Below are 25,671 nucleotides of genomic sequence, written 5' to 3'. Positions count from 1 at the left end.
TTGGCCACCTGATGTGAAGAGCCGACTCACTGGAAAAGACCTTGATGCTGGGAAAGATTGAAGGCAGGAGAAGAGGGAAGCAGAGAATGAGATAGTTAAATAGCCTCACAACTGCACAGACATGAATTTGAGTAAACTCTGAGAGATGGTGGTGGACTGGGAAGCCAGGTGTGCTGCAGTCCATTGGGTTGCACAGATTCTGGCATGACTAAGCAACTAAACTATAACAGCATAAACTATTTAAAACAATCATAACAGTGGCCTTGCATGTTTTACTGTAATTGCCTACTGCCCTTCTGATTGGTCTATTTTCACTGTATCCTTATCAGATCTGTGCTTAAATGACATTGGTAGTGAGGATATTCTACCTAAAAGACTCCTCTATAATTCATTGTATATAATAGTGTCATATATTTCCATTTTGTTTTTCTTCATTACAGCTGTCACTACTTGAGTTTATAGTTTAATAAGTCTCTTCAAGAGGAGAGAAATTTTATTTCCAAGAGGCATGGACTTGATCAATTTTAGTTATTACTCTCTCTGAAGACCTGACATAGGATACCGTGCTTTAAATATTTGGGATAAATGAAAAACAAAACAAAACAAGCCTCAAGTGTCTTTCTCTTCCCCTAGCCTGGCCACTTGACTTGGCCAGGAACCATTCCTTCACTGTGTTCTCACAGCTTAGCTGTGCACCTGACACTTAATAGAAACTGGATAAATGTATGTTGACTGAGCTAGTAAGTCAGTAAGTAACTGCACAAGTGGATACATTTAATTCTCATTCTAATTCCTACGGACTTGGATCAGAATTCCTGGGAGAGAGAACAGCAAGTGAAAACCCAAAGACGTGTTTCACTAAAGAGTGTCTGCTGAATTATTGGAATCCTAGGGTCACTGCTGGGTATGAACTAGACCACTGTGGATGGCACCGCACCACAAAAGACACAGAAGCACAGGGGAGCAGCTTCTGCAAGTTTCCACAGTGGCACCAGCAGCAGTTCTGTAGGCATTAATGTAGCATCATGCTGCAGCAGCTGCCAGCAGTAAAGATGTATACTCTGCAGTAAATGTAACCACAGGGAATAGGAGTTAGAACTGAAAGAGAAATAAAAATACCCAACCACTAGATCCAGAATGTTGGTACTAACAATGGTAGTTGTAAGCATATGAGACACCTTTAGGGAGCAGTGTCGGAAAGACATGTTTAAGGAGCCTGTAAGTCTCCCATCCCAGACATCGGCAAAAATGGAGAAATAATATTTGCCACGGTGCCAGTGAAAGGATAATTTTTTTTCCTCCTAAGCCACTGTAGCAAAGCAAACATAGGTGACATAGATATATTATAGAAAGGTTATGTTTAAGATCACTGGGGTGCATAATATGTAGTCCTTGGTGACTCAGTGCGTTTTAAGGAATATTTGAAAGTAAAAATAAAGATATTCAATAGAAGAGTTTCTCCTTAGGAAAAAAGATTTCTCAATGAGGACATGAACAGTTACTATTCACTGAAGATCTGTGCATAGCTTATTAATACTTACATTGGGGATCCTCAGAAAGAATGTTAAAAGTTGCTCTAAATAGTTTTTATTAGAATAAAGTTGTTTTACAATGTTATGCTAGTCTCTGCCATATAGCAAAGTGAGTCAGCCATAAGTATACATATATCCCCTTACCCTTAGATTTCATTTAGTTTACTACAGAGCATTAATTATAATTCCCTGTGCCATATACTATGTTCTACTAGTTATCTAGCTTGTACATAGTAGTGTATGTATGTCAATGCCAGTTTCCCAATATTGGTTTTGAATACAGACAGAAGTTGGAAATTTGACAATATCACATCAAATAGTGTAAGTATAGGTATTTTCTGCTTATACAAAAAGGCACATTAACCTCACTGAGAGGGCAGCAGAGGAAGGTGCAAAGAAGACTTGCTTCTTGGAAAATGTCACATTAGAACTGAAACCTGAAAGATGAGCAAGGGTTCATTGCCCACCCTCTCAAAATGGGTGACTATAAGGAGTGTCTCAGTACACACCCTTGCATACTGTAAGTCTCAGAGATTAGATAGTGCTTGTCACGAAGGAAAAATGGGTAGTCTGTACATTTTGTAGTGTAGGGTGATCATACTTAGTGCTTCAGGATCAAAGGAGGCCAGAACTTTTATTTTTGGCATTAAAATGTTATAGAAATCATGCTTTATTCCATCAATATCTTCCACAAATAGCCACAGCATTATCAATGGAGTAAACTGTCTTCTAGGACAAAAAATCATAATAAGGAAAACCAGTTCATATCTTTTTTTTTTTTTTAATGTCATTTACTGTCATTCTAAAAGACAGAATGATATCTGTTCATTTCCAAGGCAAACCATTCAATGTCACGGTAATCCAAGTCTATGCCCCAAACAGTAACGCTAAAGAAGCTGAAGTTGAATGGTTCTAAGAAGACCTTCAGGACCTTCTAGAACTAACACCCAAAAAGATGTTCTTTTAATTATGAAAGTGAAAGTGAAGTCGCTCAGTCATGTCTGGCTCTTTGCGACCCCATGGACTAGAGCCTACCAGGCTCCTCCGTGCATGGATTCTCCAGGCAAGAGTACTGGAGTGGGTTCCCATTTTCCTTCTCCAGGGGATCTTCCCAACCAGGGATCGACCCCTGGTCTCCTGCATTCCAGGAAGACGCTTTAACCTCTGAGCCACTGGAATGCAAAAGTACGAAGTCAAGAAACACGTGCAGTAACAGGGAAATTTGGTCTTGGAGTACAGAATGAAGTGGGGCAAAGACTAATAGACTTCTGCCAAGAGAACACACTGGTCATAGCAAACACCCTCTTCCAACAACACAAGAGAAGACTCTGCACATGGACATCACCAGATGGTCAACACCGAAATCAGATTGATTATATTCTTTTCAGCCAAAGATGGAGAAGCTCTATACAGTCAGCAAAAACAAGACTGGGAGCTGACTGTGGCTCAGATCATGAACTCCTTATTGCCAAATTCAGACTTAAATTGAAGAAAGTGGGGAAACTGCTAGACCATTCAGGTATGACCTAAATCAAAGCCTTATGACTATACAGTAGAAGTGAGAAATAGATTTAATGGACTAGATCTGAGAGACAGAGTGCCTGATGAACAGAGGTTCATGGCATTGTACAGGAGACATGGAATAAGAACATCATGAAGAAAATGAAATGCAAAAAGCAAAATGGCTATCTGAGGAGGCCTTACAAATAGCTGTGAAAAGAGAAGTGAAAAGCAAAGGAGAAAAAGAAAGATATACCCATTTGAATGCAGAGTTCCAAACAATAGCAAGGAGAGATAAGAAAGCCTTCTCAGCGATCAATGCAAAGAAATAGAGAGAAAAAAAAAAAAATAGAATGGGAAAGATTAGAGATCTCTTCAAGAGCTTAGACATACCAAGAGAACATTTCATGCAAAGATGGGCTGAAGAAGGACAGAAATGGTATGGGGCTAAAAGCAGAAGATACTTAGAAGAGGTGGCAAGAATACACAGAAGAACTATACAAAAAAGATCTTGACAACCCAGATAATCATGATGGTGTGATCACTCACACTCACCTAGAGCCAGACATCCTGGAATGTGAAGTCAAGTGGGCCTTAGGAAACATCACTATGAACAAAGCTAGTGGGGGTGATGGAATCCCAGTTGAGCTATTTCAAATCCTAAAAGATGATACTGTGAAAGTGCTGCACTCAATATGCCAGCAAATTTGGAAAACTCAGCAGTGGCCACAGGACTGGAAAAGGTCAGTTTTCATTCCAATCCCAAAGAAAGGCAATGCCAAAGAATACTCAAACTACTGCACAATTGCACTCATCTCACACATCCGGTCCCATCACTTCATGGAAAATAGATAGGGAAACAGAGGAAACAGTGTCAGAATTTATTTTTGGGGGCTCCAAAATCACGGCAGATGGTGACTGCAGCCATGAAGTTAAAAGACGCTTACTCCTTGGAAGGAAAGTTATGACCAACCTAGATAGCATATTCAAAAGCAGAGACATTACTTTGCCAAAAAAGGTCCGACTAGTCAAGGCTATGGTTTTTCCTGTGGTCCTGTATGGATGTGAGAGTTGGACTGTGAAGAAGGCTGAGTGCTGAAGAATTGATGCTTTTGAACTGTGGTGTTGGAGAAGACTCTTGAGAGTCCCTTGGATTGCAAGGAGATCCAACCAGTCCATTCTGAAGGAGATCAGCCCTGGGATTTCTTTGGAAGGAATGATGCTAAAGCTGAAACTCCAGTACTTTGGCCACCTCCTGCGAAGAGTTGACTCATTGGAAAAGACTCTGATGCTGGGAGGGATTGGGGGCAGGAGGAGAAGGGGACGACAGAGGATGAGATGGCTGGATGGCATCACTGACTCGATGGACATGAGTCTGAGTGAACTCCGGGAGTTTGTGATGGACAGGGAGGCCTGGCGTGCTGTGATTCATGGGGTTGCAAAGAGTCGGACATGACTGAGTGACACTGAACTGAACTGAACTGAACTGAACACACACTAGTAAATACTCAAAATTCTCCAAGCCAGGCTTCAGCAATATGTGAACCATGAACTTCCAAATGTTCAAGTTGGTTTTAGAAAAGGCAGGGGAACCAGAAATCAAATTGCCAACAGCTTCTTGATCATCAAAAAAGCAAGAGAGTCCCAGAAAAACATCTATCTATTTCTGCTTTATTGACTATGCCAAAGCCTTTGACTATGTGGATCACAATAAGCTGTGGGAAATTCTGAAAGAGGTGGGAATACAAGACCACCTGATCTGCCTCTTGAGAAACCTGTATGCAGGTCAGGAAGCAACAGTTAGAACTGGACATGGAACAACAGACTGGTTTCAAATAGGAAAATGAGGACGTCAAGGCTGCATATTGTCACTCTGCTTATTTAACTTATATTCAGAGTACATCATGAGAAATGCTGGGCTGGATGAAGCCCAAGCTTGAATCAAGATTGCAAGGAGAAATATCAATAACCTCAGATATGCAGATGACACCACTCCTACGGCAAAAAGTGAAGAAGAACTAAAGAGCCTCTTGATAAAAGTGAAAGAGGAAAATGAAAGAGTTGGCTTAAAGCTCAACATTCAGAAAACTAAGATCATAGCATCCAGTCCCATTACTTCATGGCAAATAGATGGGGAAACTTTGGAAACCGTTGCTGACTTTATTTTTGGTGGCTCCAAAATCATTGCAGATGGTGATTGCAGCCATGAAATTAAAAGATATTTACTCCTTTGAAGGAAATTTATGACCAATCTAGACAGAATATTAAAAAGCAAAAACATTACTTTGCCAACAAAGGTCCGTCTAGTCAAGGCTATGATTTTTCCAGTGGTCATGGATGGATGTGAGAATAGGACCATGAAGAAAGCTGAGTGCCGAAGAATTGATGCTTTTGAACTCTGGTGTTGGAGAACACTCTTGAGAGTCCCTTGGACTGCAAGGAGATCTAACCAGTCCATCCTAAAGCAGATCAGTCCTGGGTGTTCATTAGAGGGACTGATGTTGAAACTGAAACTCCAATACTTTGGCCACCTGCTGAGAAGAGCTGACTCTTCTTTTGAAAAGATCCTGATGCTGCGAAAGATTGAGGGCAGAAGGAAAAGGGGATGACAGAGGATGTGATGGTTGGATGGCATCACCAACTCAATGTACATGGGTTTGGGTAGACTCCAGGAGTTGGTAATGGACAGGTAGACTAGGCGTTCTGTGGTTCATGTGGTCACAAAGAGTCTGACACGACTGAGCAACTGAACTGAACTAATTGTATTAGAATTGGGAAGCTTCAAGAATCTAAATTCTTCATTCCCATTTCCAGAAAACAATTTCCTATGTTTTCTTGTTGTACCAACTGCAAACCAACATTATTTTCATTCTTGGCTAATGCTGAAATTTATGACTGATCATTTTATAGTTTCATAGCATCATCTACAAAACCCTTGATCCTGCTCCATTGTTTGTGTACCTGTTAAAAACTCACATCTTAAAAAAAAAAAACTCACATCTTAGAATTAACCTATTGTCTGTCTTTTGCTATAATATTAATATTTTCACGATGACTTGGGATGATATTAGTAAAAAAATCTCATCATCATATGATTGATTCTACAAATTATGTTTTCTAATGTTTGTTTGAGCCTCCACATGGCTTCTCAAAGATTTTATTTTCATTATTCAGTTTCTTATCCTACTCTCATCAATGGAGCATGGTCAGGTTGGCTATTACACAGGCTCTTTTTTGATCCAGCAGCAGTCTGCTACTTCAGTCTCATCTTTCAATGCTGAATTAACATTCCAGAGCTCTGCTTCATAATCAAGAACTAGTCTGTTTGAAACTTTGCATTATATTCCATTCACACTTTTGCACATTTTTTCCTATTACCTACGTCTGAAATGCTTTCATGCTGTGTCTTCTTCCATTGAAAACTCCAAATCATCAATTCAAATGTAATTCTGTAATCAACTCTTCTGGGTAGCATTTGCTGAATATCTGCCAAGTTCCCAATTAAACCTGTATTGAATGCCAATGACACTCTTTTATGTTGTTATGTGCATACCTTGAGAATTCTCAAAAGGCAATATTGAAAATTGCTATGTTGATCTTCTAAAAATAAAAAATAAAGGATGGAAACTGCCATTTTATTTTTAATCCCTAGAGCACAAAATAATTTGTGATATGAAATTATTATGAATGTTAAAATTAAAGAAGAGAAATATCTTGTGAGTGTGTTAACCTAGATGATCAGAGTGTGCTTTTCCTCTACAGAAATCTAGAAAATGACTAGAAACACAATAGTAAGGTTTGGGCCAAAGTAAAATATCTAGATAGAATTTTTATCCTTCCCATAGAAGCACCAAAACAATAGCAAAACATGTGCAAAATTATTTTCAAGTATTAGAGATTAACACATAAATGAAAATGATCCTGTAGAAAAAGAAAAGAAAAAGTGAGGTGAGCTTTATAATTGTCCCATAAAAGTGCCCTCATAAGGTTTGAAGATCATAGTGAATGGAGAAAACCTTAGTGAGTTTAGGAAGCTTTCCTGGTGGCTCAGTCAGTAAAGAATCTGCTTGCAATATCGGAGACATAGGTTTCTTCCCTGGTTTGGGAAGATTCCTTGAAGGAGGGCATGGAAACCCACTCCAGTACTCTTGCTTGGAGAATCCCTATGGACAGAGGAGCCAGACAGGACAGTCCATGTGGTCACAAAGAGTCGAACATGACTGAGCTACTAAACACACACAGTGAGTTCAGGAGAAAAATCTGAGGCTGCAGGAAGACAAAGGGACTGCAGTTTACAATACATGAATTTCAGATGAAAGAACTGCACATGGAGAACTCTGGAGTTTATCAGTGAGTGCTTCTGAGTATTCAGTAGTGTACTGAAAAGTGTAGATATGTATCACAATTAACTGAGACCCCTGAAATTGTTATCTTGAAAAGATTAGGGGTAAGGATGCCCAGTGCTTACATGGGGCCAAAAAGATTACATGTAGCACTAAATAGTCTAAAGATTCATGGGATATTGTGATGAATATAGAGATGAGACTGACTCAATACCACCAAGTCTAACTCTAGCCTGAATATGGCTCCATTTCTGCCTAGTCAATCATAAAAACAAGATGCCAAAGGATATGATTTTACAAGGGACTAAATTGCAGAGAACAAAGCTCAAGAACATTTATAAGAACACAAAAATGTCCAAGTTTGATAAGAAGCAGGAAGATATAAATCACAGAGCAAGAGATTCTAATTAATGCAAACCAACAGAGAATTACATAGATGTTCCAATTAGAAGAAATGGACTTTCAGGCAATTATCAAAACTTTATTTCATATGTTTAAAAAGTAAGTAGAGGCATGAAATATATATTTTAAAATTGTACATCCAGATGTAAATATACAATGTAGGAAATTAAAAAAACAAAACAAAAAACAAACGTGCAAGGAGATCCAACCAGTCTATTCTAAAGGAGATTAGTCCTGGATGTGCATTGGAAGGACTGATGCTAAAGCTGAAACTCCAATACTTTGGAAACCTCATGCAAAGAGTTGATTCATTGGAAAAGACTCTGATGCTGGGAGAGATTAAGGGCAGGAGGAAAAGGGGACAACAGAGGATGAGATGGCTGGATGGCATCACTGACTCGATGGATGTGAATTTGAGTGAACTCCGGGAATTGGTGATGGACAGGGAGGCCTAGCGTGCTGCAATTCATGGGGTCTCAAAGAGTCGGACATGACTGAGCGACTGAACTGAACTGAGGTGAGATTAGCAGCAAATTGGACATCATTGTAGAAAATACTAGCAAATTGAAGTAAAAAAAGAGAAACTATTAAAATGAAGCACAGTGAAGAATTAAAAGAAAGGAAGAAAAATACTAAGCTGTAGGATAAATTTAAGAAGTCTAGTATAACTGCAATTTGAATTCCTGGAAGAAAAGGGATGATGGGATACAGCAAAGTATATGAAAGAAAAGCCGTGGGCCGGATTTTTCTACATTTGATGAGAAGTATAAAACTGCATTTTAAAGATGCCTAATAAAATTTTAATTAAAAAAATTTTAATTTAGTAATTGGTAATTAAATAAAATTTACCAAGGAGGTCAGGATCAAGAAAGCAGAGTAAGAACATCAGTGTATGATACTAACGCATATATATGGAATTTAGAAAGATGCTAACAATAACCCTGTGTACGAGACAGTAAAAGAGACACTGATGTATAGAACAGTCTTATGGACTCTGTTGCAGAGGGAGAGGGTGGGAAGATTTGGGAGAATGGCATTGAAACATGTATAATATCATGTATGAAATGAGTCACCAGTCCAGGTTCGATGCACGATACTGGATGCTTGGGGCTGGTGCACTGGGACGACCCAGAGGGAGAGTATGGGGAGGGAGGAGGGAGGAGGGTTCACGATGGGGAACACATGTATACCTGTGGTGGATTCATTTTGATATTTGGCAAAACTAATACAATTTGTAAAGTTTAAAAATAAAATAAAATTAAAAAAAAAGAAAATATAAACAAAAATTTAAAAAGTAGAAACCAACAATATATTTATTTTTTTATATTATCACCAATTAATGCAGAAATGTGAGTTTACTTTCACACTCAAAATCAGTTTAATATATCATATCATCTACTTTAAAAATAAAAATATATGATTTTTAGAACAGCTATTAAAAACATTTTTAAAAATTCAAAATGTATTTCTAATAAATATTCTCAGTAAATTAAGGATAAAAGAAATTTTCAACTTAGTTCAGTTCAGTTCAGTTGCTTAGTCATGTCTGACTCTTTGCAACCCCATGAACCACAGCATGCCAGGCCTCCCTGTCCATCACAAACTCCTGGAGTCCACCCAAACCCATGTCCATTGTGTCCGTGATGCCATCCAACCATCTTATCCTCTGTCATCCCGTTTTCCTCCTGCCCTCAATCTTTCCCAGCATCAGGGTCTTTTCAAATGAGTCAGCTCTTCATATCAGGTGGCCAAAGTATTGGAGTTTCAGCTTGAGCATCAGTCCCTCCAATGAACACCCAGGACTGATCTTTAGAATGGACTGGTTGGATCTCCTTAGAGTCCAAGGGACTCTCAAGAGTCTTCTCCAACACCACAGTTCAAAAGCATCAATTCTTTGGCACTCAGCTTTCTGTATAGTCCAACTCTCACATCCATACATGACCACTGGAAAAACCAAAGCCTTGACTAGACGGACCTTTGTTGGCAAAGTAATGTCTCTGCTTTTTAATATGGTGTCTAGATTGGTCATAACTTTCCTTCCAAGGGGTAAGGGTCTTAATTTCATGACTGCAGTCACCATCTGCAGTAATTTTGGAGCCCTTAAAAATAAAGTCAGCCACTGTTTCCACTGTTTCCCCATCTATTTGCCATGAAGTTATGGGATCGGATGCCATGATCTTAGTTTTCTGAATGTTCAGCTTTAAGCCAACTTTTTCACTCTCCTCTTTCACTTTCATCAATAGGCTCTTTAGTTCTTCTTCACTTTGTGCCATAAGGGTGGTGTCATCTGCATATCTGTGATTATTGATATTTATCCCAGCAATCTTGATTCCAGCTTGTGCTTGTGAATCAACTTGAGAAGGGTGTCCAAAGAAAAAATCACACTGAGTATTGAAATTTTGAGTATTTTACTTTAACATCAATAAAAAGACAACATGTCAAATTATGCTGATCTCGGATGGCCTCTGCCTGCAACATCTTGGAGCAGTGCTTGTGTTTCCAGCCAGAGATTGGGCTGGGTTGCAGCAGTGAGAGCCCCAAATCTTAGCTGCTAGACCAGTGGTCAGTGACAAGGGCCCTGGCTCTTAGGCTTTGTGGGAAAGAATTTCCATAAAGACAGAATGTAGTGACGCAAGTAAAGTATTGATTAGGAGGAAAATAGTACAATACATATGAATAGGCACACGGCAGACACAGAGGAAGAGTCCCTACATTGTGTGCACATGGCAGTTTAAATCACTTATATGGGGGCATTTCTTCCAGTTTTCCTTTGGCGGATCATTTTGATTTGCCTAGTTTACAGTCCCTATTTGGTATATCTCAGAATCATTCCATGTATGCGCACGGATCTCTTAGCCAAGATGGATCCTACCATCTGGGTAGAACATCCCTTCACATAAACTCCAAGGAGTCTTTTCTGTACACCTGTGGTCCAGGAGGTCTCCTGACTTAGGGAATGAGAAATATATAGTTTGGGCGGAATTCCCCTTCCTTAATTGCCCTGATAATCTTGTCTTGGAGTTTCAGTCAATAGAGAATAAATCTCCAATTGCTTTAACCCTGGGGGGAGAACCATCTGCCTCCTGCCTCAGTGCTAAATCTATTCAATATTGTCTTGACTTCCAGCCAGCTCAATGAGGGAAGAAAAATAAAGACACTCAGATTGGAAATTGAGAAGTAAAACTGTCTTTTATATGCAGAAAAAAATCTCATAAATTACTTGCAATCAAATTTAGAAAGAAATCTTGAAACTGAATAATCACCATGTGTTCTCAATCATGCCTGACTCTTTGCAATTCCATGAACTCTAGACCACCAGGCTTCTCTGTTCATGGAATTTTCCAGGCAAGAATACTAGAGTGGGTTGCCATTTCCTGCTCCAGAGGATCTTCCAGACCCAGGGATCTAACCTGCATCTCTGGCATCTCCTGCATTGGCAGGCAGATTCTTTACCACTAAGCCACCTGGGAAATCCAAATAATCAGAATGGAAATGACCAATAAAAAATAATATGAAAAAAATTTTTGAATAGAATCTTTTTCAAATATGCTAATTGACACATGAAAAGAGATGAATTATTATGGTGGTGTTAGTGGTAAAGAATCTGTTGACCAATGCAGGAAATGTAAGAGACATGGGTTTGATCCCTGGGTCAGGAAGATCCCCTGGAGGAGGGCAAGGCAATCTACTCCAGTATTCCTGTCTGGAGAATCCCATGGACAGAGGAACCTGGTGGGCTATGGTCCATAAGGTCGCAAAGAGTCGGACACAACTGAAGCAACTTAGCGTGTATTATTAGTTACTAGGAAAATGCAAATTGAAATTCCATTGAGATGATACTGCATACTTACGTGAATTGCTTAAATTAAAATGCTTATCAGTGTTTCTGAAAATGTGGAGGAATTAAACTTGAACTAAGTTAAAATCTTCAATTCTTAAACAAATTGCATGTTGGTCATATTTTATTCTTCTGCAAGATAAAGATAGTTATGTTTTCCACAGGGAGATATTTTGAAATATACCATGTTATATGCTTAAAACTTTGACAGGGAAAATGACATACAATAGGTTTTTTATTTTTTAATATCTATTATTATTGCACTGTTATCCCACCACATACTCTATTATCCAAATATCAGTACATCTGTGATTTTTCTTTGGTATTTTTCTTAAGTCATAGAGTAGAACAAAATAAAAGAAGAATAGTTGCAAGCATATAATTAGAAAGAAAACAAGCAATTTTGTGCACTAGATATGCAATGAAACATGGGTATAAATTAAAAATAATTAAAACATAATAATAAAAACTTGAATTACTTACTAGTAAATATGTACTATTTCTTACAATGGAAACATTCTTATGTTATTTCATTTATCCCCCCCACCCCACCAAGGACACCACAATATTAATTGCATAATTATCCACGTTTTATGATAAAAACACTGAGGTTCTGAGAGATTAAATATATGATCATATTATGCTGACTTGAAAGTTCAAGGTCTTTAACTACTGTAGAAAATATTCTAATACTTGATTAGAATGGTCAAGTTGAATAAATTATGGTAAATTCATAAAATGGAATACATAGCAGTCATTGAAATTCTAATAATAATAATAATGATTCTTTACTGATTACTTGCCACTTGATTTTTTTTATGCTAAATACAGTTTTATATCCATTTATGAGTTAATCAAGAGTGTATTCACTGGGAAATGTGTACCAGGTGTTCAGTGAGAAATGCAATATACAACCAGGGTGCATGGGATGATTTTATCATTGTCTCCTGAGAATGTGTGTTTGCTTACATATATAATTTTGTTAAAATATTTGCCAAAATACCATTGTTGTTTCTAAGTGGTGGGATATGAGAAATTTCTGTCTTGTGATTCCTGTGTAACTATTTGTGATCAACATGTATAACATTTTTAACTAGGAAGCAAAAGCATTTGCATATTGGAAAAATAACAATGTTTCTACATATGTAGTCGCTTGTGCTTCACTGAGGAAAAAGCAAGAAAATCTGTGTTTTTTCTTCACTCACTTATTAAGTGTTAACAAACAGGGCAACTAATGAAATTACTTGAATGATCTTGGCAAACTGTGTAGAATGAGACCTTCACTTTTGATATGGACCCCAAAGACTATAAAGAGGAGTCCGTACTTGACTTCCCAGGTTTAATATCTTTAAATTATTTATTTATATTGAGAAATTAATTGGTTTGGAGAAATGGGCAAGCATTCAGTCTTAGAATTTCTGGAATATTTGGTGCATGCAGCCTTGGTGACCTTGAGCACATTGAACAGCACAGTCTTGCTCAAGGGCTGGTACTCACCCACTGTGACAATATCACCCACCTGGACATTTCTGAAGCATGGTGAAAAAAGTGAAAGTGAAAGTTGTGCAGTTGTGTCTGACTCTTTGCAACCCCATGAACTATACAATCCATGGAATTCTCCAGGCCAGAATACTGGGGCAGGTAGCCTTTCCCTTCTCCAGGGGATCTTCCCAACTCAGGGATTGAACCCAGGTCTCCCACATTGCAGGTGGATTCTTTACCAGCTGAGGCACAAGGGAAGCCAAAGAATACTGAAGTGGATAGTCTATCCCCTCTCCAGTGATCTTCCCAACCCAGAAATCGAACCAGGGTCTCCTGCATTGCAGGCAGATTCTTAATCAATGGAGCTATCAGGAAAGCAAAATGACAGGTGCACAGACACGATGTTACATCTTCTTTAAAAACTTACATTCTTTGGTTATTTCCATTTTCTGTTTTTCTTCCCTTTTGTTTTTTCTCAGGGTTTTGCGCTAGATTTTCTTGTTTTTACCCTAAGGTCATTCTTTCTTGATCATTTCTTTCAGTCTGAGCTCGCTTTCTTCCCGGTTTCCTCCAGATTATACACAGAGAAATACTTGCCTCATGTGAGTGTACCTTAGTGTTTACTGGGTAAATGTGCTTTGGTTTGCTCTCAGTCTCTCAACTGTGTCCGAATTTTTGTGATCTCATGAACTGCAGCCAACCACGTGCCTCTGTCCGTGGAATTTTCCAGGCAAGAATACTGGAGCGGGTTGCCATTTCTTCCTTCAAGGGATCTTCCTGACATATGGATCAAACCTGCCTCTCTGGCATCTCTTGCATTGGCAGGCAGATTCTTTAGCACTGAGCTACCTGAGAAGCCCTATTGGGTAAATGTGGGCTTCTAATTCAACATGGTCAGTAATTTAAGGTTTCAGGCCCTTCAGTGATGAAGGGATTCTGAAAAAAGAAAGAACAACAAACAAACAAACAAAAAACAGCCAAGAGACCAGTCAGTGTCTCTTTATGGATGTGTCATCATCTGCAAAGAGCCTTCACTATGTTGGTTTGCTGGTAAGTTTTAAAATAGACTTTTCAAAAAAAAAAAAAAAAAAAAAAAGCCCTCATTTGTTTGTTTTGACAATTTCCATGATGTAAATATACCCATCAAATTTGTTAAATAGAGTAAGTACCTTGAAGCACAAAGATAAAACATAATGTAAACTATAGCAAACCTAGCCAGTCAGGTTCTGGAGTCTAGTCTTAGGTGTAAGCTATCCTAGTAATGCTAATGATTTTTAACACCAGCACAAACCTTGTTTCTCATCTGTATCCACCTTTCTATTGCTCATCCCTACTTAGATGTCTCCAGTTGCCTCAATTTCACTATGTGCATGTGTGCTCAGTCACTTCTGCTGTGTCCAACTTTTTGTGACCCCATGCAATTTAACCACCCCTCCACAAGCTCCTCTGCCCATGAAATTTCCCAGGCAAGAATTATGGAATGGGTTGCCATTTCCTCTTCCAGGGGATCTTCCCAACCCAAGGACTGAATCCACATCTCCTGAGGCCTCTGCATTGCAGGGGAATTTTTTTTTACCATGAGCCACCAGGGAAGCCCAACACTTAATTTTCCCTGTGCTACAAACTCATTCAGGTATCCCTTCACCTACTCATTCAAGTCTCCCTCCACCGTCTTGTATCCATATGAAAACAATGTCCTATTCCACTATTCTACCTACTATATAATCTTGGAATTTGGGAAAATTTCTTGACTCCTTCCTATTCCTTGCATCATCCACACTCATTTACAAATTATTTTTCATCTGACCACCTCAGTTCAGTTCAGTTCTGTTGCAAAGTCATGTCCGACTCTTTGAGACCCATGAATCGCAGCACACCAGGCCTCCCTGTCCCTCACCAACTCCCGGAGTTCACTCAGACTCACATCCATCCAGTCAGTGATGCCATCCAGCCATCTCATCCTCTGTCGTCCCCTTCTCCTCCTTCCCCCAATCAATCCCAGCATCAGAGTCTTTTACAATGAGTCAATTCTTCTCATGAGGTGGCCAAAGTACTGGAGTTTCAGCTTTAGCATCATTCCTTCCAAAGAAATCCCAGGGCTGATCTCCTTCAGAATGGAGTGGTTGGATCTCCTTGCAGTCCAAAGGACTCTCAAGTCTTCTCCAACACCACAGTTCAAAAGCATCAATTCTTCAGTGCTCAGCTTTCTTCACAGTCCAACTCTCAAATCCATACATGACCACTGGAAAAACCATAGCCTTGACTAGACGGACCTTTGTTGGTAAAGTAATGTCTCTGCTTTTCAATATGCTATCTAGGTTGGTCATAACCTTCCTTCCAAGGAGTAAGTGTCTTTTAATTTCATGGCTGCAGTCACCATCCGCAGTGATTTTGGAGCCCCAAAAAATAAAGTCTGACACCGTTTCCCCATCTATTTCCCATGAAGTGATGGGACCGGATGCCATGATCTTCGTTTTCTGAATGTTGAGCTTTAAGCCAACTTTTTCACTCTCCTCTTTAACTTTCATCAAGAGGCTTTTGAGTTCCTCTTCACTTTCTGCCATAAGGGTGGTGTCATCTGCATATCTGAGGTTATTGATATTTCTCCCAGCAATCTTGATTCCAGATTGTGTTTCTTCCAGTCCAAAGTTTTTCATGAGATACTCTGCATAGAAGTTAAATAAGCAGGGTGACAATATACAGCCTTGATGAACTCCTTTTCCTATTTGGAACCAGTCTGTTGTTCCATGTCCAGTTCTAACTGTTGCTTCCTGACCTGCATCCAGGTTTCTCAAGAGGCAGGACAGGTGGTCTGGTATTCCCATCTCTTTCAGGATTTTCCACAGTTTATCGTGATCCACAAGTCTTAGTTCTACTCAAAATTTGACTCCCTCCCACCATTTAACTTTTTAAAATCTTTAAATTCCTTGTTCCCTGAAGGACACATTTCCATGTTATTCTCATATTGCCAAGTTTCAATAAATGCTTAAGCTAAAAGTTTTGGTTGGTTTATCTTCCTCCACAATATTTCATCTATTTTCTCAACATCATTGTTTAACATCTTTCAATTTAACTTCAGCCCCATCCCACCCCTGCCATGACTACTTACATGCACTCATGATATCACCTTGAATTTACTTCTGCCCCACCCCCTTTCTCCATTCCTGGGTCTTTGAGATTTCACACTTGCTATTTTATTCACTTTAAACTAGCTTTCCCCCCTTCCCCAAGAAAACCCTATATAAAACTGCCTTTAACATATGCAGCATTTTAGTCTTAAAGTCCACCAAAATATGTTTTACATATGAATATGTTGTTAAATAATTAAAGATCTAAACATAAGACCAGAAACAAACAAACAAAAATAAATAAAGTTCTGCTCACAAAGAGTGCATTTTATTTCATTCAGAATGTTAAATATCTTATTTGGCATAGGCGGTGTGAACACAAGTTTAACTTTGCCTATATTAAAGAAAGGGAATTATTTCATCATTAAAAGGAGCATGTGACTTTAAAAAGACAAGGCTTTATAGCAACTGAATCCTTGTTCCTTATCATGCTTAGTTTTCCCAACATTTACAACATTTATATTTCCATTCCTTCCAGTAGCTCTATTTGAAATGTCCTTTCTGTTTATCATAAACTTATTCCACTGTTAGATTAATTGATATTTGATTTTCACTAGAATTTTTTTCATGTAAAATCCCTATCCTCCTGTCTTGCATAACACAGGAAATGTATATGTGGTATAGCATTGAGAATTATCTTAAGATGAATAAATGAGGCAAGAATTATCTTAATTTTTAACCATCCTAATTGCCACTGGTTATTTTGCTCAACTTCATGGGAAATAGATGGGGAAACAGTGTCAGATTTTATTTTTCTGGGCTCCAAAATCACTACAGATGGTGACTGCAGCCATGAAATTAAAAGACGCTTACTCCTTGGAAGGAAAGTTATGACCAACCTAGATAGCATATTCAAAAGCAGAGACATTCTTTGCCAACAAAGGTTTATCTAGTGAAGGCTATGGTTTTTCCTATGATCATGTATGGACGTGAGAGTTGGACTGTGAAGAAGACTGAGTGCTGAAGAATTGAAGCTTTTGAACTGTGGTGTTGGAGAAGACTCTTGAGAGTCCCTTGAACTGCAAGGAGATCCAACCAGTCCATTCTGAAGGAGATCAGCCCTGGGATTTCTTTGGAAGGAATGATGCTAAAGCTGAAACTCCAGTACTTTGGCCACCTCATTCGAAGAGTTGACTTATTGGAAAAGACTCTGATGCTGGGAGGGATTGGGGGCAGGAGGAGAAGGGGACGACAGAGGATGAGATGGCTGGATGGCATCACCGACTCAATGGACATGAGTCTGAATGAACTCCGGGAGTTGGTGAGGGACAGGGAGGCCTGGTGTGCTGCGATTCATGGGGTCACAAAGAGTCGGACATGACTGAGTGACTGATCTGATCTGATCTCGTCTGATTTTGCTCAAAGAGTTAGTATTATTACAAAATACGTTTCATGTATACAGGACTCTTACTTATATCACCTATCAAAATTGAGTGACATTTCCTCCAAATGTATTCAAAAATTTTAAGATATACACAATTTTAAGACAAATACAATTTTATGTACTTCTGACATTGCATATGACTTTGATACATTTTATGGTTTATGCATTTTTATTCATACACACTAAAAGAATCAGAAATTAATAATAATTAATAGGAACAACTAATGTTTATATATTGTTTGAGGTGTACTAAGTATGTGTTAATTACTTTTAATTAATTTATTTTTTAACTCTTACAAACACCCATGGGGTAAATACTGTTATTATCCTCATCTCATAACTGAGTAAACTGAAGAAATAATATCTAAGTGACTTTCTAAAGTCAAATAAATGGTAAGTAGTAGAGCTAAGAATCAAATGCAGGAAATTTAACTCTGAACAGTCAGCTCCTAGAAATACTCAAAATGCCTTTTTCATTGGAAATAGATTAATTTCAGGATAAGTTAAGGCAATGAAGTTTCATAGAATGTATTATTGAATTACTGAGGTCATAAATATTTTAACTTGCAACTGAAGATATGGTACAAAGTCAAATTATATGTGTTAAGAGGATGAATACAATTTTATTAAGTTTGGATAGACAATATCCAATAGTCCAGGCCCACTAATTCATAAAGATCTGATATTTTTACTGAAAAAATAAAAAACAAAATTATAATAAGTGTTGGTTGTAATCCAGAATGTAAGTTCCATATTACATTAGTTTGTTGTTGTTTTTCAGTCACTCAGTCATGTCTGACTCTTTGCAACCCCATGGACTACAGCATGCCAGGCTTCTCTGCCCATCACCAACTCCCAGAGCTTGCTCAAACTCATGGCCATTGAGACGGTGATGTCATCCAACTATCTTATCCTTTGTCATCCCATTCTCCTCCTGGCTTTAATATTTCCCAGCATCAAGGTCTTTTCCAATGAGTTGGCTCTTTGTATCAGGTGGCTAAAACTTTGGAGCTTCAGATTCAGCATCAGTCCTTCCAATAAATATTCAGGACAGATTTCCTTTAGGATTGACTGGTTGATTTCCTTGCAGTCTCTATCCAAAAAAGACATACAAATGGCTAGCAAACACTTGAGAAGATGCTCAACATCACTCATGATCAGAGAAATGCAAATCAAAACCACAATGAGGTACCATTTCACACCAGTCAGAATGGTTGCGATCCAAAAGTCTACAAGCAATAAATGCTGGAGAGGGTGTGGAGAAAAGGGAACCCTCTTACACGGTTGGTGGGAATGCAAACTAGTACAGCCACTATGGAGAACAGTGTGGAAATGCCTTAAAAACTGGAAATAGAACTGCCATACGACCCAGCAATCCCACTGCTGGGCATACACACCGAGGAAACCAGAATTGAAAGAGACCCGTGTACCCTAATGTTCATGTTCATCTCAGCACTGTTTACAGTAGCCAAGACATGGAAGCAACCTAGCTGTCCATCAGCAGATGAATGGATAAGAAAGCTGTGGTACGTATACACAATGGAGTATTACTCAGCCATTAAAAAGAATGTATTTGAATCAGTTCTAATGAGGTGGATGAAACTGGAGCCTATTATACAGAGTGAAGTAAACCAGAAAGAAAAACACCAGTATAGTATACTAACACATATATATGGAATTTAGAAAGATGGTAATGATAACCCTGTATGTGAGACAGCAAAAGAGACACAGATGTATAGAACAGTCTTTTGGACTCTGTGGGAGAGGACGAGGGTGGGATGATTTGGGAGAATGGCATTGAAACATGTATATTATCATATGTGAAATGAATCTCCAGTCCAGGTTTGATGCATGATACAGGATGCTCGGGGCTGGTGCACTGGGATGACCCAGAGGGATGGTATGGGGAGGGAGGTGGGAGGGGGGTTCAGGATGGGGAACACATGTATACCCGTGGTGTATTCATGTCAATGTATAGCAAAATCAATACAACATTGTAAAGTAATTAGCATCCAATTACAATAAATAAATGTATATTTTAAAAAAGCTTCAATTCACCAAGAATATTCTAAAGTTGTATAAAACTAATATCATAGTTTCAAAATATATAAATCAAATATTGAAAAAAAAAAAGAGTCTTCTCCAACACCACACTTCAAAAGCATCAATTCTTCAGCACTCAGCCTTCTTTATACTCCTACTCTCATATTCATACGTGACTACTGGAAAAACTATAGCTTTGACCAGACAGACCTTCATTGGCAAAGTAATGTCTCTGCTTTTTAATACACTGTCTAGGTTTCTATCCAAATACCCCTTCATTTGACATCTCTGTCACCTTTCATTGAGGGACTTCCTTGAAATTTCTGATCATTATTCATGAAATACCTTTGCTTACTGTACAATGAATATATAAGTTCATGTTCTACATGTAGCTATATAGGTACAGGCTATCTATCTCTCTATCTGTTTCCTATCTTTATAGTTGGCCAAAGGTCTATCAACTGTGACTTTTTTTTTTTTTCTTTCCATCCCTAACCTTGAGGTCTACCACTAAGTGTGCTAAGAAACACCAGGGAGCCTTTGAGAGATTGACTTTAAGTTAAAGCTATCATGTTGCACAAAACCATCTATAAAACAGGAACAATATTTCTTTTATTCCCTAGTTTTCTTGGTTTTTAAAACTTACAGGAACCTGGATATAATTCTACATAAGCACATAAGTGTGGGTTTAAGGGATCTAACTGGTGGCCATATGATTGCAGTAGATAGAGTTTAGATGTCAAGACTATATACATGAAATGTAATTTTCCTGTGCCTGTAGTGATTATTCAGGCCTCATACTGCTGACTAGAATTTTCTCAAGATGTATAAGTAACTACTTTAATAATCATGAACATTGGCCATGGAACAAGAAGTCTCTGGACCTTGCTACCATTCATAAACCAAGTATTATCTGAGGCATGCACAGCAGCATTCCATCTTTAAATAGAAATGGTGTACACAAACTGGATCCAAACAGGTTTTAAAAGATGCAAATAAATCACATGAACAGGTGGCTCAGACTACCATAATACTCACCCCTGCTGTTCTGTCGCATCTCCTTCACAGCACTGGTATGACCCCATGGGGTATCCACCATGTCTATGAACAGAAGAGAAAAAAATGCAGGTTGGTTTGCAGCTAAGTCAGCATCTTAAGCTGGTAACATCTCAAAGTGATGGCTGCTGGAAAACAGCCCTATGCAAGGTTGGTTATGAAAAAGTGTTGAAAAGAAAACATCAGTACTTTGAGCAAATGTTTCTACTTTGTTAGGAAGAAAAAGTGGCCAGAGATGAGGATCTTGGTTTGTGACTCACGGACAGTCATAATGAGTTGAGTGGCTAATTACGGTCTTAAGAAGTCATGATCCAAAGACAGGGGATGTATATATATACACACAGTTATGATTGATTCATGTTGTTGTATGGCAGAAACCAACACAACATTGTAAAGCAATTATCTTCCAATTCAAAATTTAAAAAAAAAATTAAAAATTGATGATGAGGAAATCCAAAGAGAAGTCATTTAAAGCAGAGACATTACTTTACCAACAAAGGTCCTTTTAGTCAAAGCTATGGTTTTTCCAGCAGTCATGTATGGATGTGAGAGTTGGACTATAAAGAAAGCTGAGCACCAAAGAACTGATGCTTTTGAACTGTTGGAGAAGACTCTTAAGAGTCCCTGGGACTGCAAGGAGGTCCAACCAGTCCATCCAAAAGGAAATCAATTCTGAATATTCACTGAAAGGACTGATGCTGAAGATGAAACTGCAATACTTTGGCCATCTAATGCGAAGAACTGACTCATTGGAAAAGACCCTGATGATGGGAAAGACACAAGGCAGAGGGGAAAGGGGACAACAGAGGATAAGATGGTTGGATAGCATCACTGACACGATGGACATGAGTTTGAATAGGCTCCCCGAGTTGATGATGGACAGGGAAGCCTGATGTGCTGCAGTCCATAGAGTTGCAAAGAGTCAGACTCGGCTGAATGGCTGAAATGACTTAAAATAAATGCAAAGTATGAAGACATTTTTTTTTCCCACAGAGATGCACATTAGAGGACATTCTCTGCAAGAATGTCACTCAGTAACCAGACAAATAAACCAAATCTTCTTGTGCGGTCACCTTCATTTGGCTGCTGCTGCTGCTGCTGCTAAGTCGTTTCAGTTGTGTCCTACACTGTGTGACCCCATAGACGGCAGCCCACCAGGCTCCCCCTTCCCTGGGATTCTTCAGGCAAGAATACTGGAGTGGGTTGCCATTTCCTTCTCCACTGCATTAAAGTGAAAAGTGAAAGTGAAGTTGCTCAACCGTGTCTGACTGTTAGTGACCCCGTGGACTGTAGCCTACCAGGCTCCTCCTTCCATGGGGTTTTCCAGGCAAGAATACTGGAGTGGGGTGCCATTGCCTTCTCTGTAATTTGTCTACCTATGCTATTTAACAGGCACAAGTACAATGTGATCACAGTGGCATAACTGAAAGTGTAAACGAACTCAACAAAAGTAATAGTCATAGTCTTATCTGCAACCATAGCATAGCTGCAAACTCAAATTTATCTTGTTTATCAGAATCTTCCACCCCAGCTAGTAGTAGCCTCATTTTGTAAGCTTTCAGTTTAATAACATTAGTAACTTTTTTTTTTTTCCTGTGGTTGGGGAATTTAAGAGAAATATAGCTGTAATTACTGGGATAAATATTACTTTTATGAATAATGACTTTGTAGCTCAGTTGGTAAAGAATCTGCCTGCAGTGCAGGAGACGTGGATTCAATCCCTAGGTTGGGAAGATCCCCTGGAGAAGGAAATGGCAACCCACTCCAGTATCCTTGCCTGGAAAATCTCATGGACAGAGGAGCCTGGTGGGCTGCACTACATGGGGTCGCAAAGAGTTGGGCATGAATGAGTGACTAATACTTACTTATGCAAAACTGTGGTAATTAGAGGCAAAAATTCTCAAACAATGTAGGCTTTTGCTGAGCAGGAAGAATCTTGCTATCTCTACTTTTGAGTCCAACCTACCCACAGCAAAGGTCAATGTGAAACACCCAGTCACTCAGAAGATAGGTTATATTGTACTTATTTTTCATAGAAGAGACTGCAATGTGTCCTCCAAGAGAAACTTACATAACCTGGATAAACATTTGCCTGTTCAAAACACTATTGCCAGCACCACAAACTTTAGAACTGGAGGTGCCAACTGAATTAATATTTGTCAAATGATATGGTGCCTGATGATAATTTTTTTTCACCTCCATTGTAATGGAATAGATTTTCTTGAACTAAAGAAAGTGAATGAGTAGTTGCTGAACAGCAAAATTGGTGGAATATTCAATTTTTTTCTGTTTAACCCTCTGTTTAACATCAACACTTTACTCTTTCCCCCCTACATTAACTTTCCAGTCTTGCTGCATAGCTTCTTCTTGGGTTGGACCAATGAGAACTAATCAAAATAGGAAGGAGGGTGAGCCAAATATTTGAGTTTTTCTCCTTCTTCAATCCTTTGCTACATTTCATGGTGTAGTGGTGACCCTCTGACTAACTCATGCACTGAACATCCCCCACCTTCTTGGCAGTTCAGGCTTGTTATATGGAAAGGCCACTTTACAATATACCAGTGCTACCAACTCCTGGTTTTACCAGTCATTCCAACCCAGGTACAAGACATGGAAACTAAGCCATATCAGACTCTCTATGTCAGCATGCTCATTGCCTGAATATGACCAAGTGCCTCAGTTGATACCATGTGGATCAAAATAATTACCTAACTAAGTTTTCCCCAAGTTTCTGACATATAAAATCTGGTGTCAACACATGTATGGAACAGTCTTTTGGACTCTGTAGGAGAGGGAGAGGGTGAGATGATTTGGGAGAATGACACTGAAACATGTATAACATCATATAAGAAACGAATCACCAGTCTAGGTTCGATGCAGGATACAGGATGCTTGGGGCTGGTGCACTGGGATGACCCAGAGGGATGGTATGGAGAGGGAGGTAGGAGGGGGTTTCATGATGGGGAACACGTGTACACCTGTGGTGGATTCATGTTAATGTATGGCAAAACCAATACAATATTGTAAAGTAATTAGCCTCCAATTAAAATAAATAAATTTTAAAAATCTGGTGTCAAAAACAAATTTTTAAACCATTACATTTGAGTTTAGTTTCTTATGCCGCAATAAATTATTGGAAAATAATTTAAAAATGAAAGTGGTGATGTAAAAACACTTAAACATGTAGCATTGCTTTGTAATGGTGGTAAGTAGAAGCCCAAAGAGCCTGGAAGAGAGTGCTTTGAAAATTGGAGGCCTCAATTGTTGAGGCTGTTGTTGAGATGTTGAAGAAGAATGAGGTGGCTGTTTTTTCAGTCTGGAGAAAACAGGAACCTATTTTCTGCTGCTGCTATAATAATCTGAAAATTACAGGGGAGATCTCTGTGCGCTTATGTGAGATAATCTAACGTGGAAGATTTCAGGCTGGGCTTGGAAATTATCTACTGGCTTCTAGCTGCTGATCATAAAATAGGAGAAAGAATAACTAAATAGGCATTAGTCTCAGTTTTCGAAAATAAGTTTGGAGAATATGCAAAAGCAGGGATTGCTGATTTTAAAAATATACTAGTTCTAACCCTGATGCTGAGAAAGATAGAAGGCTGAAGGAGAAGGGGACAACAGAGGATGAGATGGTTGGATGGCATCACCGACTCAATGGACATGAGTTTGAGCAAGCTCCGAGAAATGGTGATGGACAGGGAAACCTGGCGTGCTAAAGTCCATGGGTCAAAACAGTCGGACACAACTCAGTGACTGCACAACAGCAACAAATCTCCATTGCCGTATAGCTAAAGGCTTCCAGACTAAGAATGGCATCAAGGTAAAAGTCAAGCCCAAGGTGCTACCAGTAAACATGTCTCTACAGTGTCTTCAAATAAAGTCAGAAGTAGGAACAAATTCATGATATGCAGATGACATCACCTTTATGGCAGAAAGTGAAGAGGAGCTAAAAAGCCTCTTGATGAAAGTGAAAGTGGAGAGTGAAAAAGTTGAATTAAAGCTCAACATTCAGAAAACGAAGATCATGGCATCCGGTCCCACCACTTCATGGGAAATAGATGGGGAGACAGTGGAAACAGTGTCAGACTTTATTTTTCTGAGCTCTAAAATCACTATAGATGGTGACTGCAGCCATGAAATTACAAGACGCTTACTCCTTGGAAGGAAAGTTATGACCAACCTAGATAGCATATTCAAAAGCAGAGACATTATTTTGCCAACAACGGTTTGTCTAGTCAAGGCTATGGTTTTTCCTGTGGTCATGTATGGATGTGAGAGTTGGACTGTGAAGAAGGCTGAGTACCGAAGAATTGATGCTTTTGAACTGTGGTGTGGGAGAAGACTCTTGAAAGTCCCTTGGACTGCAAGGAGATCCAACCAGTCCATTCTGAAGGAGATCAGCCCTGGGATTTCTTTGGAAGGAATGATGCTAATGCTGAAACTCCAGTACTTTGGCCACCTCATGCGAAGAGTTGACTCATTGGAAAAGACTCTGATGCTGGGAGGATTGGGGGCAGGAGGAGAAGGGGATGACAGAGGATGAGATGGCTGGATGGCATCGCTGACTCGATGGACGTGAGTCTGGGTGAACTCTGGGAGTTTGTGATGGACAGGGAGGCCTGGCGTGCTGCGATTCATGGGGTCGCAGAGTCGGACATGACTGAGTGACTGATCTGATCTGATCTGATCATAAGGCTCAGTATCTCTTGAGTATGCACTCACATTAAACTTGTAAATGTTACCTGCGTGTCTTATGCCATGACCTCATTTTGGTCATGAGCTCACCATAAACTCTTTCAAGTGCAACCCCAGAACATCACCCAAGATCAATATAACTAATTAATCTTCATTTTTACTTCATTTTGATGTTCATTATAATGTCACCAATATAGGATAGATCATCATTGCCATAGCAACCAGGAAAGCCTTCAAATCTCACTAATTAGGTGTTTACTGTAGATTA

This window comes from Bos indicus, chromosome 12 (genome assembly GCF_029378745.1).
Source record: "Bos indicus isolate NIAB-ARS_2022 breed Sahiwal x Tharparkar chromosome 12, NIAB-ARS_B.indTharparkar_mat_pri_1.0, whole genome shotgun sequence".
NCBI classification, from domain to species: domain Eukaryota; kingdom Metazoa; phylum Chordata; class Mammalia; order Artiodactyla; family Bovidae; genus Bos; species Bos indicus.
The sequence above is the reverse complement of the archived record's forward strand: the minus strand, read 5'-3'. Positions refer to the sequence as shown.